Source organism: Capra hircus, chromosome 7 (genome assembly GCF_001704415.2).
Source record: "Capra hircus breed San Clemente chromosome 7, ASM170441v1, whole genome shotgun sequence".
NCBI classification, from domain to species: Eukaryota; Metazoa; Chordata; class Mammalia; order Artiodactyla; family Bovidae; genus Capra; species Capra hircus.
In genome coordinates, this window is record NC_030814.1 from 17,626,998 (window position 1) to 17,640,608 (window position 13,611).

General features: G+C 37.8%; 1 protein-coding gene across 7 annotated transcripts in view; it reads left to right on the plus strand.

Moving 5' to 3' along the window:
• LOC102179763 (translation initiation factor IF-2) overlaps nt 1-13,611 on the plus strand; it is a 165,030-nt gene that overhangs the window by 125,547 nt on the left and 25,872 nt on the right. The window lies entirely within an intron of this gene.

Here is a 13,611-nt window from a genome sequence, read left to right on the forward strand (position 1 = left end):
TGAGACTGCTTGTCAGTTTTCATTTATTTTAACTTGAATCAGCACTGGGGTCAACTTAATAACACAAGGTAATGCTAGGCCTTGGATTTTAGCAAACATACTTTAGTGGATGTGTCATGAGTTTTTAAAAGCAATTTGAGGATAGAAGTCAAATATGTTGAGTGTGTTGTACAGCACAGTGCCGATAGCTAAAAATATGATAGTGTACACTTTAAAATGTTAAAGATACATCTCATGTTTTTCACTTTCACTTTCTTTACGTGCTCTTACAACAGCACAAAAGCACAAAAGAATACAAGGAAATTTTTGGAGATTCTAGATAGGTTTGTAGTACCTTAATTGTGGTGATGTGTGCGCATATGTCCAAACTCATCAAAATATATACATTAAATATATGCAGTTATATATATGTCAGTTATACCTCAGTAAAACTAAAAATGATGATTATGTTTTAAAGATATGTTCTGGAGAAGGAAGAGAAGAAAATTAAACAGATGAATTCCCAATTCTTGATGTAGGAGGTGAAAGGGATTGGCTTCATGTTTCTTTTTTTCAGTCTGTTGCATTGATGATGAGTACCTGATACTGATCATCAATATACTGATCATCAGTACTGATACTGATGTTGATGCTGATGTTGGTGTTCTTAGCATCTAAAAAATATCAAATATACTCTTAAGAGTTTCTCATTAGAGATCTTTTCTTTTACTCAGGCCACTGATTCACAAGAAAAAACTCTGTGAAGGCAATATACAAGTGAAAAACAATTTATGACTGAGGAAGCAAAAGAGGAGGAGGAAGAGAGGTGGCAAAAGTGGGCACACAAGGGCTTCCCAGGTGGCACTAGGGGTGGGAGCGCACCTGCCAGTGCAGGAGATATAAGAGACACGGGTTTGGTGCCTGGGTCAGGGAGACCCCTGGAGGAGGGCGTGGCAACCCACTCCAGTATTCTTGCCTGGAGAATCCCATGGACGGAGGAGCGTGGAAGGCTACAGTCCATGGGATCACGAAGAGTTGGACATGGCTGAAGCGACTTAGCATGCAATATTGCTAGAGGGAACGTGAGAGGAAGGAAAATGACAGGGAGTGAATGGGATTATAAAAAGAGATTTTTCTCCATTTTGCTCAGGCTTCGGCCATCTGAGGCCTGGTCTTATTCTTTTTCCTTCCATCCTGCCTACTATCCTCTAGCTATTAAAAATCTTACTCTAATTCTGATGCTAACCTAGTTCCTTCAGCCTTCTACCTTTCCATCTGTGAGTATTCTAGATTCACATGGCCATCATTACTATTACTGGTCTTCTCATTCCACTGTCAGTTGCATTTGCTGAAAGCTTTCCTTGAATAGTCAAATCCTTTACATAGTTAATTCAGTAGATTCCCTGTCAGTGATAATTCACTGTTGCCAGGCAGTGTTCTAGGCTCTGGGGATAAAATAGTTACTGAGATGAAATCTTGGTCTTCATCACACATATATATATTACAACAGATGAGTAAATACACATTTGATTTGCTGTGGGAAAAAAAAGCAGATTAAATGAGTAGAGAATAACATAGTATCCTACTTTAGAAAAGGCAGTCAAGGAAGTTTTCTCTGTGGAGGCGATACTTGAACAGAAATCTAAAGTTCAGAAACAAACCATATGAGTTTCCCATATCGGAAATGTAGCTGAGTTTCCCAAACCAGTTACATATCGGAAGTGTGTAGCTGGAAGTGGAATGACTCAAGTGCAGAGGCTTATGTTTGATATCTTCAGGAGTTAGTAAGAAGCACAGTAGGTAGAGGAGGAGAGTGGTAGGAAATGAGGTTAAGAGTTAGGCAGAGCCACAGTACAGCCTGATCGGGACCACAGTGAAGCCCTTGGACTTTATTCTAAGTGTGATGGCAAGTCATTACTCTTAGCGGATCGAGAGGAGGGAAAGAATGTGGACTCACTTCCCTTGAGGAGTATTTTTTCAAATGAAAGTAGAGATGCAAGGTATCAGGAGAATTCTTAGGTGCGTATCCAGTTGCATTTATTAATATAAACACTTCAGTTGGAATGGGAAGCAGTTGTTCAGGGATAGCCTCCACTGGATAACACTACTCCAGTTCTGTTTTACCTTTGGAAGAATGCTACAGTGCTGTAAGGTACTGTTTTCCTAGAAAGATTTTATTAATTAGTACTTCCAGAGACCAGTGGAAATGGAAGTCAGTGGTGGGTGAACGGGGAACCTAACTAATATCCTGCCTTCCTATCTTTTTCATTAAGCCTAGTATATAGAAGTGCAAGTAATATACTTAAGCTTATCAGTTTGTTACGAAGGGTTAGATTTTGCTTGTTATTTTGTATAGCCATTCCTGTCAGACTTTTCCCAGCCACATCCATTCACTATTGAGGATAGATGAAAGAGCCATTAGACGAGCCATTATCTTTGTGAGATTGAATGCACTGCACTTAATTACAAAGTTTCGAGTATATTAAAGCCAGGAAAGCTTTATTAATGGTTTATTAATGGTCTACAAGGTGATAATATTATTTTAGAAGTTTTAGTGAAATTTATTGTAAGTAGGAGTCAGCAGACTGTTTCTGTAAAAGGCCAGATAGTAAATATTTTGTGTTTTGTGGGCCATATGGTCTCTGTTTTAACTCTTGTCGTTACTCTGCACAACTTTGTCATTGTAGTTCAGATGTAGTCATAGATAAAACATAAACTAATGATTGTGATTGTAGCCCAATAAAACTTTATTGATAAAACAGGGGTGGACAGGTTTGGCCTGCTCAGTTCAGTTCAGTCGCTCAGTCGTGTCCGACTCTTTGCGACCCCATGAATCGCAGCACGTCAGGCCTCCCTGTCCATCACCAAATCCTGGAGTTCACTCAGACTCAACGTCCATCGAGTCAGTGATGCCATCTCATCCTCTGTCGTCCCCTTCTCCTCCTGCCCCCAATCCCTCCCAGCATCAGAGTCTTTCCCAACGAGTCAACACTTCGCATGAGGTGGCCAAAGTACTGAAGTTTCAGCTTTAGCATCACTGCTTCCAAAGAAATCCCAGGGCTGATCTCCTTCAGAACGGACTGGTTGGATCTCCTTGCAGTCCAAGGGACTCTCAAGAGTCTTCTCCAACACCACAGTTCAAATGCATCAATTCTTCAGCGCTCAGCCTAACTCATGCTATAAAGAATCTTGTGAAAATTATGACTACCATTTACTGAGCATGAATAGAGTAGTGGCTAATGTTATGGATACATTGTATTGTTATTTAATTAATCCTCACCACAAAAAGGAAGCTGAGGCTCAGAAGTTTTAAAATTATTACTCCAAGTTCACACAGCGAATTGCAGGGTCATTACTAGAACCCAGATTTATCTGTGAGTGTGATGATAGTCTTTGTTTTTCTTTCTAAAAATATTCATTTATTTATTTATTTGCCTGCATGAGTCTTGGTTACTGCATGTGGGATCTTTCACTGTGGTGCACAGACAGACTCTCTAGTTGTGGCCTGTGGGCTCAGTAGTTGTGGCACCTGGGCTTGATATACTTATTCTTTATATGAAGGAAAATGCTCTGTGAGTTTAAGAACTTTGCTTTCAATAATCTAAAAGAACCAGGTCATTAAAATATAAGGTTGTGCTACTATAATCTTACTGAAAATCATTTTATAACTGATAATTCAGCTATTGGCCAAAGAAAACTCTGAAAATTTAAATTAGGGTAACCAATTAGTGATTACCAGGACACCAGTGTCTCTCTAAGCTATTCACACTGCTGGGATCATAGGCGTTCTTAAAACCGACTGTGCTATACCAGTTGCCTTAAAGATCTCTCTTTTTTGTTATTTGAGGGGCTACATTGGCTGCTCTGGGTAAAGTCTTGGAAGAAAGCTTAGCAGCATTTTAAATTTCTCTTCTCAAAATTCAAACCAGGGGCCAAAAATACCTCTTGGAAAGGCTAGTAAGCAGATGTGAGGATCTTTCATCCTAAAGTGTTGGATGAAGTAATTGTCCAGTTAAACTGTCATCTTAGCTTCACCATGTTTGTGCTCCTGGCCTGGAAGCAGACTTGAGTTACATATAGATTACATCAAAATCTGCCTTACATGAATAAATCCTTGGGAAAAAATACATTTTCTCTTTTTCTCATGAAAGCGTCTAATGGCTCTGTAACTTCAAACCTCGGAGTGGGAGGGTACTGAAATTAGGAAAGCTTTAGTGATTTGTCATGTCAGTATGTGTGTATGTGTGTTTGAGTATGTGTTAGAAGATAAGAAAAGCTCTGCAACCAAAATCCTTTTCCTTCGGTTTCTTTCCCTTCAAGATTACAATTTCCTTTCTGATTTTTGAAAGTGTGATCTGATTATATATTTAAAGTAAATAATTATTTATTGGGTACCCACTATATGTCAGGCATGATGATATAGCATAGAGGGTATAGATAATGAGTTAAACACACTGTCTTCAAGGAGATTACCAGAGATTAATACTGAGTATTATGGCTCGGTATTAAAGATTCTGTCTGCCAACCAGATGTGGGGTTTGATCCCTGGGTCAGGAAGATCCCCTGGAGAAAGAAATGGCACCCGACTCTAATATTCTTACCTGGGAAATCCCATGGACAGAGGAGCCTGGCAGGCTACAGTCCATGGGGGTCTCAAAGAGTCAGACATGACTTATTGACTAAATAGCAATAAGAAGAAATTAAATGCTAAAACATGAGTAAGCACATAGAAAAGACATGTAACCATACTTTGGGAGTCAGAGAAGATTTCCTGAAAGAAAATCTGAGCTAAGTCATGAAAAAAAGGAGCTAGGCCAAACGAGAAGCAGGATAATCTTATTTGAATTTTCCCCAGTTCAGTCAACATGATATATCTGAATTAAGCATGCTTAAAATATCATTTAAAAGGAAAAAAAAGAAAAGAAACCTGTTTTTTTGAATGCCCTGAACCAAAAGAAAAGATAGATTTGACACCAATCACCTCTTCTAAGTCTAGTAACAGGAAGGGCATGTTTGCTTATAGCCTGAGCATTCTCTTCATCAGAATAAGTGTGGCTGGCAAAAAAATAAAACTGGCCCTTCTTGACTGTGTTGGACCCCCTTTTCATTACCAGTTCTAACAGAGGAAAGTCTTAGAGTTCAACTATGCTCATGAATGAGGAAGAGAGAAGTTTTGATGAATTAACTAAGGTCTACCCCACCCAACTTACATTTTGCTCCACAGTTTTTAATGTTAGAAGTGGGCTAATCTTTCTTTCTGTTTTCCTTCCCCCCTCCTCCCAGTAATATAATCACAAATAGAATTCTAAGAAACATTTGACATAAGTTCTGACCTTAAAATACTTTGTAATTTTGACAAGTTTGGGCTTTATCCTGAGGGCAATAAAATGAGATAACCAGATCATTACAGCAGCAACGTGAAGAAGGGGTGAAGTAGGGCAACACTAGGGACACTGACACAAATTAGGCATGTAGGTGAGAGCGGGTAATGATGTGAACCAGGGTGAAGGCAGGGGAAATAGATATTTAGATGGTAGAATAATTCAGACATGGTGACGCTCTGGATATGGTGAATGACGGGCAAGAGTCAAGAGTGATGGTCGGGTTTCTGACTTGGGCAGTGGAGTAGATAGAGGTGCTTGTCTGAAGACTGAGGACACAAAGGAACGAGGAGCATTAAGCAGCTCTTAAGCGGCTGCAGCTGCTAGGCTGGCTCACCACACTTCTGTAGATTCCTGTAAGAAGGAAACAGTGAACCCAGTCAGATAGATTTAGACAGTTTATCCCTCATAGCAAAGTAGTCGGTATGATCTGCATGTTCACATTGGTTCCCCAAGTCCTGTAGTACAGAATGAGGCTCGGGGTGATGCCATGCCCTCAGACGCAGGTGGATCTGTGCCCTCCCAGGCTTGCAAGAGCCTACGAGCAAAACTGGCCAACCTTTTCTCAGAGGATGACATTGTCTTTATTATCCTTGTCAGGGAACAGTATGCCCTCTAACCTGGAGGGATAAACCATTTCTACTCTGAGACACACAGAAATACCATAGAGAATTGACTCCTAACAGCAAGATAATGATTTCAGTTTTGACATAATGAATTTGAAATGCCCATTATATCTAAATCAAGGTATTCAGTAGACAGTTAACTACTTATAAGAATATTCAGTATAGTACTCATAGAAGTGAGGTAATAAAAAATAAAATCTATGAACTTTAGCTATGTAAAAACAATACTATTGATAGTAATTTTAAAGACAGTTACAGCAGGTGGTTACCAAGTTACCTAATTAAACACTATGATATCATTAAATGTGTAGATTTATTATTGTATTCATTACAAACTGAGTTCACATAGACTTAGTCTTCTGTTGCTTGTGGGATTTGATTATCTGCTAATAACCTCAGAACCTTAGAAAGTAGTATAGTTGCAGGATATTTATGATACACTGTAGAGCTGGCCTCTGACCGTGCCTTTTGTCCGCTTTAGTCTAAACAAGTCCTCTCCAATAGAAATAAAATATAAGTGAGACTTCCCTGGTGGTCCCGTGGTTAAGAATCTGCCTTCCAGTACAGGGGACATGGGTTCGATTTCTGCTTGGGGAGCTAAAATCCCACATGCTGCTGGGCAGCAAAGCCTGCACACTGCGACAAAGACTCAGGACAGTCAAAAATTCAAATAAAATAAAATGTGAGCCATGTATGCAATTTAAATTTTTTAGTAGCCACATTAAAAAAGTAAAAAGAAGTAGATGAATTTAATATTTTATTTAACCCAATATGTCAAATGTTATTTCAACATATAAGCAACATAAAATTATTAGTGAGATATTTTATATTTTTTTCATACTAAGTCTTTGAAATCTAATGTGTATCTTACACTGATGTGTGTCTCAGTTTGGACTAGATATATTACAGAGTGCTCAACAGACATGTGTACCAGCTACCATATTGGACAGCTCAGGTCTAGGCCTCAAGAACAAGAAGCTGTATTTCATCATATGTGATGAATATAGTTCTTCTTTGTATGTTAGAAGACTAAATACTATGCTGTGCCTTTTATCTTAGATAATTGAGTACTATAGGATAACTAACATTATAATGAAAAAGCAAATGGCCACTGAATTTATATGAGATATATATATATATATATATATATTTTTTTTAGATCGTGAGTTTCACTTAAAATCAGTTCTTGCAGTGCTTAAAAATAGTTATCTTTGTAAGTGATTTAGGTCTTTAGATGTATCATTGGTAAATCACTCAAGGATTTTACTAGATGGACTAGGTAGCCAGGAGGTTTAAAGTATAGTTTGGGGTACATGACTTACTCTTCAAAAATCAGTTATATGTTAGAATTTATTCTATCCTATTATGTTATGTAATGAGGCATCTCATCATTTTGTGGCCTGTAAGCATTTACTTATTTACCACGTTGAAAAATGTATTGATTCCTTTATACAGAAGCATCTTGAAAACCTAAAAAATGTCTGTTATGTACCTTAATGAAAAATAGATGTTGAGGGCAAAGGAAAGCTATCTATATGCCTTCAGTATAGGAGCTAGAAATAATATACTTTGGAAAGTCTGAAGTATGTTAGTAGTTTTGGAAAAAGACTAGGTAAGTAGCTTGACAAACTTAAGATCTTCTAAGAAACTGATGATGCATAGTAATGACTTACTGAGCTTGCCTTGGAAAAGTGCTGTTAAGTCATGGACCTTGCTGTGTATTTTAGCAAGGACACTTTTAACTCTGATCTGTGAAATACAATCACATTAAGTTGTATATTGAAGCAACATGCTCAGGGAAAAGTGAGTTTTTCTGCTGAATGTGAGTGAAAGCACCTGATTACTTGTAAAGACTTGGATATCTCTTTGATGGTGATTATTATCTGTGATTCTTTGTTGAGGGTTTTTTGCTTGTTTTTTAAAGACTGACTTGGGATAATCAAATGTTAAATGTTACATAGTTTAAAACATATTCTTTTAGAGAGCAGTTCTGTAAGGCAAATAGTTCTACATTATTCTAGTTTATTGATACTTTTATTTACAAGTAAACAGTTTTAAAAATTAGACTGATTCATAGCGAAATGATACAGATGTGAATATGCTGTGTGTAATAAGGAAGTGAACTGAATAAGTGGATCAATAAGGAATCTTCGGCTCTGCTCTCAGAAGCAGCAGAGTGGGTAGCATCTGTTTTGTTTCAGTGACCCAGAAGGGCTATGCGTATACCAGTAAACACTTTAGAAAGTTTGTCAATTGACTGTGGTAAAATAAACCAGTGAGGGTTAAGATCGTGTTTCTGACATAACCATTGACGGGTTAAACCGATTGTTATTTTATATCTTGCTTTGGAACAGAGCTTTGGGAATGAAGGGGTTACCATCAACAGTTTTCAAAGGGTGTTTTAAAAAGTTTGAGAACCTTTGTTCTGTTGTAATAAAAGTGGTCAGTGGAGGCCTCCCCGAGAAAGGGATGTTTGAGCTATGGCTTAAAGGAGACGTGGGAACAGCTACAGAGCTGCCTGGGGAGGAAGCTTCCAGGCCAAGGACACAAGGGATGCCAGGCCCTTAATGCAGGAGCATGCCTGGCAGGTTGAGGGATGGCGTGGTGGCCAGTACAGCCACAGAAACAAAAGGATTACCATCATTTATTCTCCGTCTTCTCTGTGTTCTAGATACTTTTTATACAAACCTGACTTGAAATAAGGAAAATTGGAGGAAACAGTATTATAGCAGAAAAAATGGGTTTCAAAATTTTAAAAGCATCGGTTGGAAACAAATCCCCAAATAAAAATAAAAGTGATGTTAAAGCTCACAAAATAATAGGGACGTGTCAAAAGGCCTCAGTAGTCAGATCAGAGGGACTCCCGCTGGCCAAATCTGAGAGAATTCAGCTTCACAATAATGAGATTGAGTGTGTGCTAAGTTGCTTCAGTCACATCTGTCTCTGTGCCACCATGGACTGTAGCCCACCTGACTTCTCTGTCCATGGGATTTCCCAGGCAAGAATGCTGTAGTGGGTAGCCATTTCCTACTCTGGAGGATCTTCCTGATCCAGGGATGGGACCCTCATCTCCTGCAGCTCCCACATTGCAGGCAGATTCTTTACCGCTGAGCCACTGGGGAAGCCCAATGAGATTAATAAATGCTAAAAACATCCATGAGTTCATACTTACAGTAAACAAGAGAATAAATAAGGGGATAGGGTACCATATAAATAAATGTAGCAGGAATGATAGTGTTAGGAAATCACCATTTTGCAACCATTTTAACCACCAGGCAAGGGTCATCAATGGATGCTAAAACCAGTGAGTGAGAAGTGGATGAGGGCTAAGATATTTACAAAGTTTTAAAAATATCTTTCCATGAATTGTTCTTTAATTACTAAGTAAAACATATTTTACAGTGGAGTAACCTTGTAGATACTACTTTAACTACTTAAGTAAGTAAGCAAAGTCAGTATCACCAATAACTGGACAAACCATATTATATGCTTCCTGATGTGATACACTGAAAAGAACACAATATCATTTATATAATGTTTCTGCCAAAAGTGTATAACCTAAATCTAATTATGAGAAACTAGACAACCCAAACTGAAGGTTCCTTTTACAAAGAAAATTGTTTGTACTGTTTATAAGTGTCAGTATTACAAAAGGCAAAGAGAGGCTGATTTTGGACCAGAAAAAAAATTGCTGTAAAAGGAATTTTGGAGACAGTTGAAAATTTTAAGTAAATTGTATAGATTAGGTAACAGCATTGTGTCAGTATTAAATTTCCTGATTTTTATTATCATACTGTAATAATATAAGTGAATATCTTTGTTCCTGCGAAATCTACCTGGAAGTATTAAGAGGTAATGGAACAACGTTTTGTAACTTTCAAACAGCTCAGAAAATAAAAGATGTATACTTTGTAAAGAAAGAAAGAAGAGGAGAAGAGAAGAGGGAAAGGGTAGGAAAGAATGATAAAGCAGTTGTGGCAAAATGTTAAAGTCTGGGTTAAGCACATACAATAGTTCTTTGTACTGTGCTTGTAATTTTCCTGTATATTTAAAATTATTTCAAAAAAAAGTTGTAAACAAAAAGTGATGGTGTTCTGGATGAATTAGTTCTTGAACACCTTCTATATGATATTGCTCCTTCATTAATTTTCTTCTAAAAAGAACGTCTGAGGCACCCCTGAATACAATCTGAAATCACTGCTCTTAAAATGATCATTCCTTCCAGCTATGAAAACAGAGAAAGTAGAAAGTTTTCCATATAATAATGATATTATATATGCAAGAGGATAACTGATATTTTGCTAGCTCTGCATTGGAGAAGGAAATGGCAACCCACTCCAGTGTCCTTGCCCGGAGAATCCCAGGGACGGGGGAGCCTGGTGGGCTGCCATCTGTGGGGTAGCACAGAGTCGGACATGACTGAAGCGACTTAGCAGCAGCAGCAGCAGCAGCAGCAGCAAGAAGCTATTTGCAGAGATTGTTGGTAATTATTGATGGACAGGTTTTTTAAAAAAGAGCATATGGAAAAAAGTTAGGCAGTAGAGCAAAGTCTATATTTGGCCCAAGGGTTCAAGGCAGAGACTACTTGTAGGTAGTTAGGAAGAAGATTTTTAAGCTAGCTACAATAAAATTTAGTTTCTTTAAGGTTTAAATTTATAATTGAAATGAGGTTTAGGAAGGCTCAGAGCATGTAAATTCTAGTTTATGTTTATGATTGTGGTAATGTGGCTGCTATCACTAAAGTGAACTTTGTAAATTTGAGGACAGATGATGAAAAAAAGATTCAGGATAGATATGAGAGCAATCAAAGGAGCAGTGTGAAAAGTATCATAACTGAGGCCACATTAGCTGTGGTACTGAGTTAGTACCAGTTAGTCCTTCTTGGAATCAATATCCATAATGTCAGAGAAAAGCCCTACCTGAGTTTGGTATTTCCTTGTAAAGTTAACAACATAATCCCTATAGTAGATAGTACTTTAGAGAGAACAGAATTTGAATGTCTAGAAGACATTGTGAAGCCACTGAAATTATGGAATTGTTATAAGATGCGAGCAGCAAATGAATCATTTTAGTTTGGCTGCAAGGGAATTCTAGTTTTCTTAATGGAAAAAGAAAACCAACAAAGGAGAACAAAATAACTTATCTACTTTTCACCTATTTGTGAGCTAAATACTAAAACCTTGTAAGAGATGAGGAATGGTGAAAGAGGGAAAATTAGTGTATAAGATACGAAAGAACATTGTTTTTAGACCTGCCACAATATATTGAAACTATCAGGGGGTAGTTTTGGCATAGAAAGCAGACAAAGAAAAAATGAAAATAAACTTTGTTAAAAGTTGTAGCTGTTCCCTTCTCCACGGGATCTTCCCAACCCAGGGATCAACCCAGGTCTCCTGCATTGCAGGTAGATTATTTACCAGCTGAGCCACAAGGGAAGCTCAAGAATACTGGAGTGGGTAGCCTATCCCTTCTCCAGCGGATCTTCCTGACCCGAGAATTGGACCAAGGTCTCCTGCAATGCAGGCAGATTCTTTACCAACTGAGCTATTAGGGAAGCCCCTCAAAATTATATATACATCAAAGTGAAGAAGAGCAGTAACGCTTACAATATACTGATGCTTATATATACAGAACCTGTAGTTTCTTGGCAATTAGGAAAATAATAAAATGAAAGATGGCTCCTTATGGAAAAAGGTGATACGTGAAGTGAAAGTTGCTCAGTTGTGTCTGAGTCTTTGCGACTCCATGGACTGTACAGTCCATGGAATTCTCCAGGCCAGAATACTGGAGTGGGTAGCCTTTCCCTTTTCCAGGGGATCTCCCCAACCCAGGTCTCCTGCATTGTGGGCGGACTCTTTATCAGCTGAGCCACAAGGGAAGCACAGTTGGTATAAATTGGTATAAAATGAATTTTTCTGAGATTTTCGGAAAATACAAACTTAAAAAGGGATGTTAAATGGAAAATGATCTGCACTTTTAATCTTTATGGGCATGATATTAAACAGAACTAACCCAAAGAGGAAAGCATGTTAACAAAAGGAACTCTGGCTGTTGACAGTGTATAGATGGGGTGCTTTATGGAGCTTTGCCATAGAACCACCAATGCAATGGTTCTATACAATACAGTATAGTGGTGGTTGGAATAAAGGAGTAGGAGAATGGATAATTTAATGACCACTTATAATAGGTGTTACACTCTAAGATATGATAAAAGCAACCAAATCCAGCACTCCAGGGCACAAGATGATTGGCTAAAGGAGTTGGGAAGATGTTGTCCTAGTTGGTGGACCTTTGCTTGGCTGTTCAGGGAACTTTTTTCTCCAGATATATCTGCTACTATCTGTAGAACTCAAACATGGAAGGTTCAGTGGTTCGCTGGTGTCTAGAACATCTTGTATTTTAATGATCATGATACAAGCTTAAAGAATATAGATATGTTGGTGTTTCTGTGGAATTAATGACTACATATGTCTTCTGATTGGTGTTTTCATTTTAATCATCATTTAAGTGATTTCCCAGTCACAGATTTTATTTAAAAGCTTGACTATATGTAACATCTGACATTTTCGTTGTTATAATGGACTAGGTTTTAAACACTGGGACTACAGTTCTACCCAGTGAAAAGCACAGGTGTTCTAACAAGCAATAATAGCAAATAAGATGTGGTGTTTTTATTTTGTGAAACAGTATGGACGTGTATAGTACACACAAGGATCTAGAATATCAGGCTGTTTTAACGGCAATCAATTTTAGTAGAATTTACTTGATTTAACATCTTCCTTTTAGGTTGGAATATGTTTTCTTAAAGAGGATCAGACAAATGACTCATTCTGGGAACAAAGACTTTTGAAAGCTGACAGCTTACTGACAGTTATGATGAGCATTTTATTTCAGACTTATAAAACATATTAATCATGCTTGTTCACAGTATGGTGGTCCAAAGAGGGTTACATTATTTTTGAGAGATACTTCAAGTAACTGAAGAGCCGGCGACACGTCTTCCACGAGTACAAAGCTGCAGTTTTGTTCTTTCCTTCTAAATGAGTAAATACTTTTCTCAGGTTTAAAGAAGGAAGAGTACTGCAGGATTCTGTTTATTATCAGACTATTTGCAAAAGACCTCTGCACCATTCATTGAACCTTGAAAAACACTCGAAAATATGGGTTGCATTTGCAAACTTCAGTGTATGACATGGAAAGCTGGCAAGCTGCCTGGCTTCTACTTAAAGAATTGTCATTCTGGGAAAAATAAATTTCTCTAACTAGACAAAAGTCAATGTTTTCATGTTTTACTGCAATCAAACTGATAGAGCTGACAATTTAATGTCTCAACACTTAAAATATCTGTGGATAATCAGTTACCTCAATCAATCATAAACACAAATCCTTCTATTTTTGAAGCTTGTGTGTCTGTGACTAAGATATAAGACAGTTGGGTGAGCCCCTTCCCCGACAACACCTCATCATCTACCCCCCACCCCCCGCCAGCCTCCTAATATTCCTGATTTGTCTTTAGCTATGCAGATATTTATACACACTTTGCATCTGGAAATAACTTTTAAAACCTCAAGTGTGATCAAATTTAGAAACTTTTATTTCACTGTCCTGTTTTATTTAATTTTTAT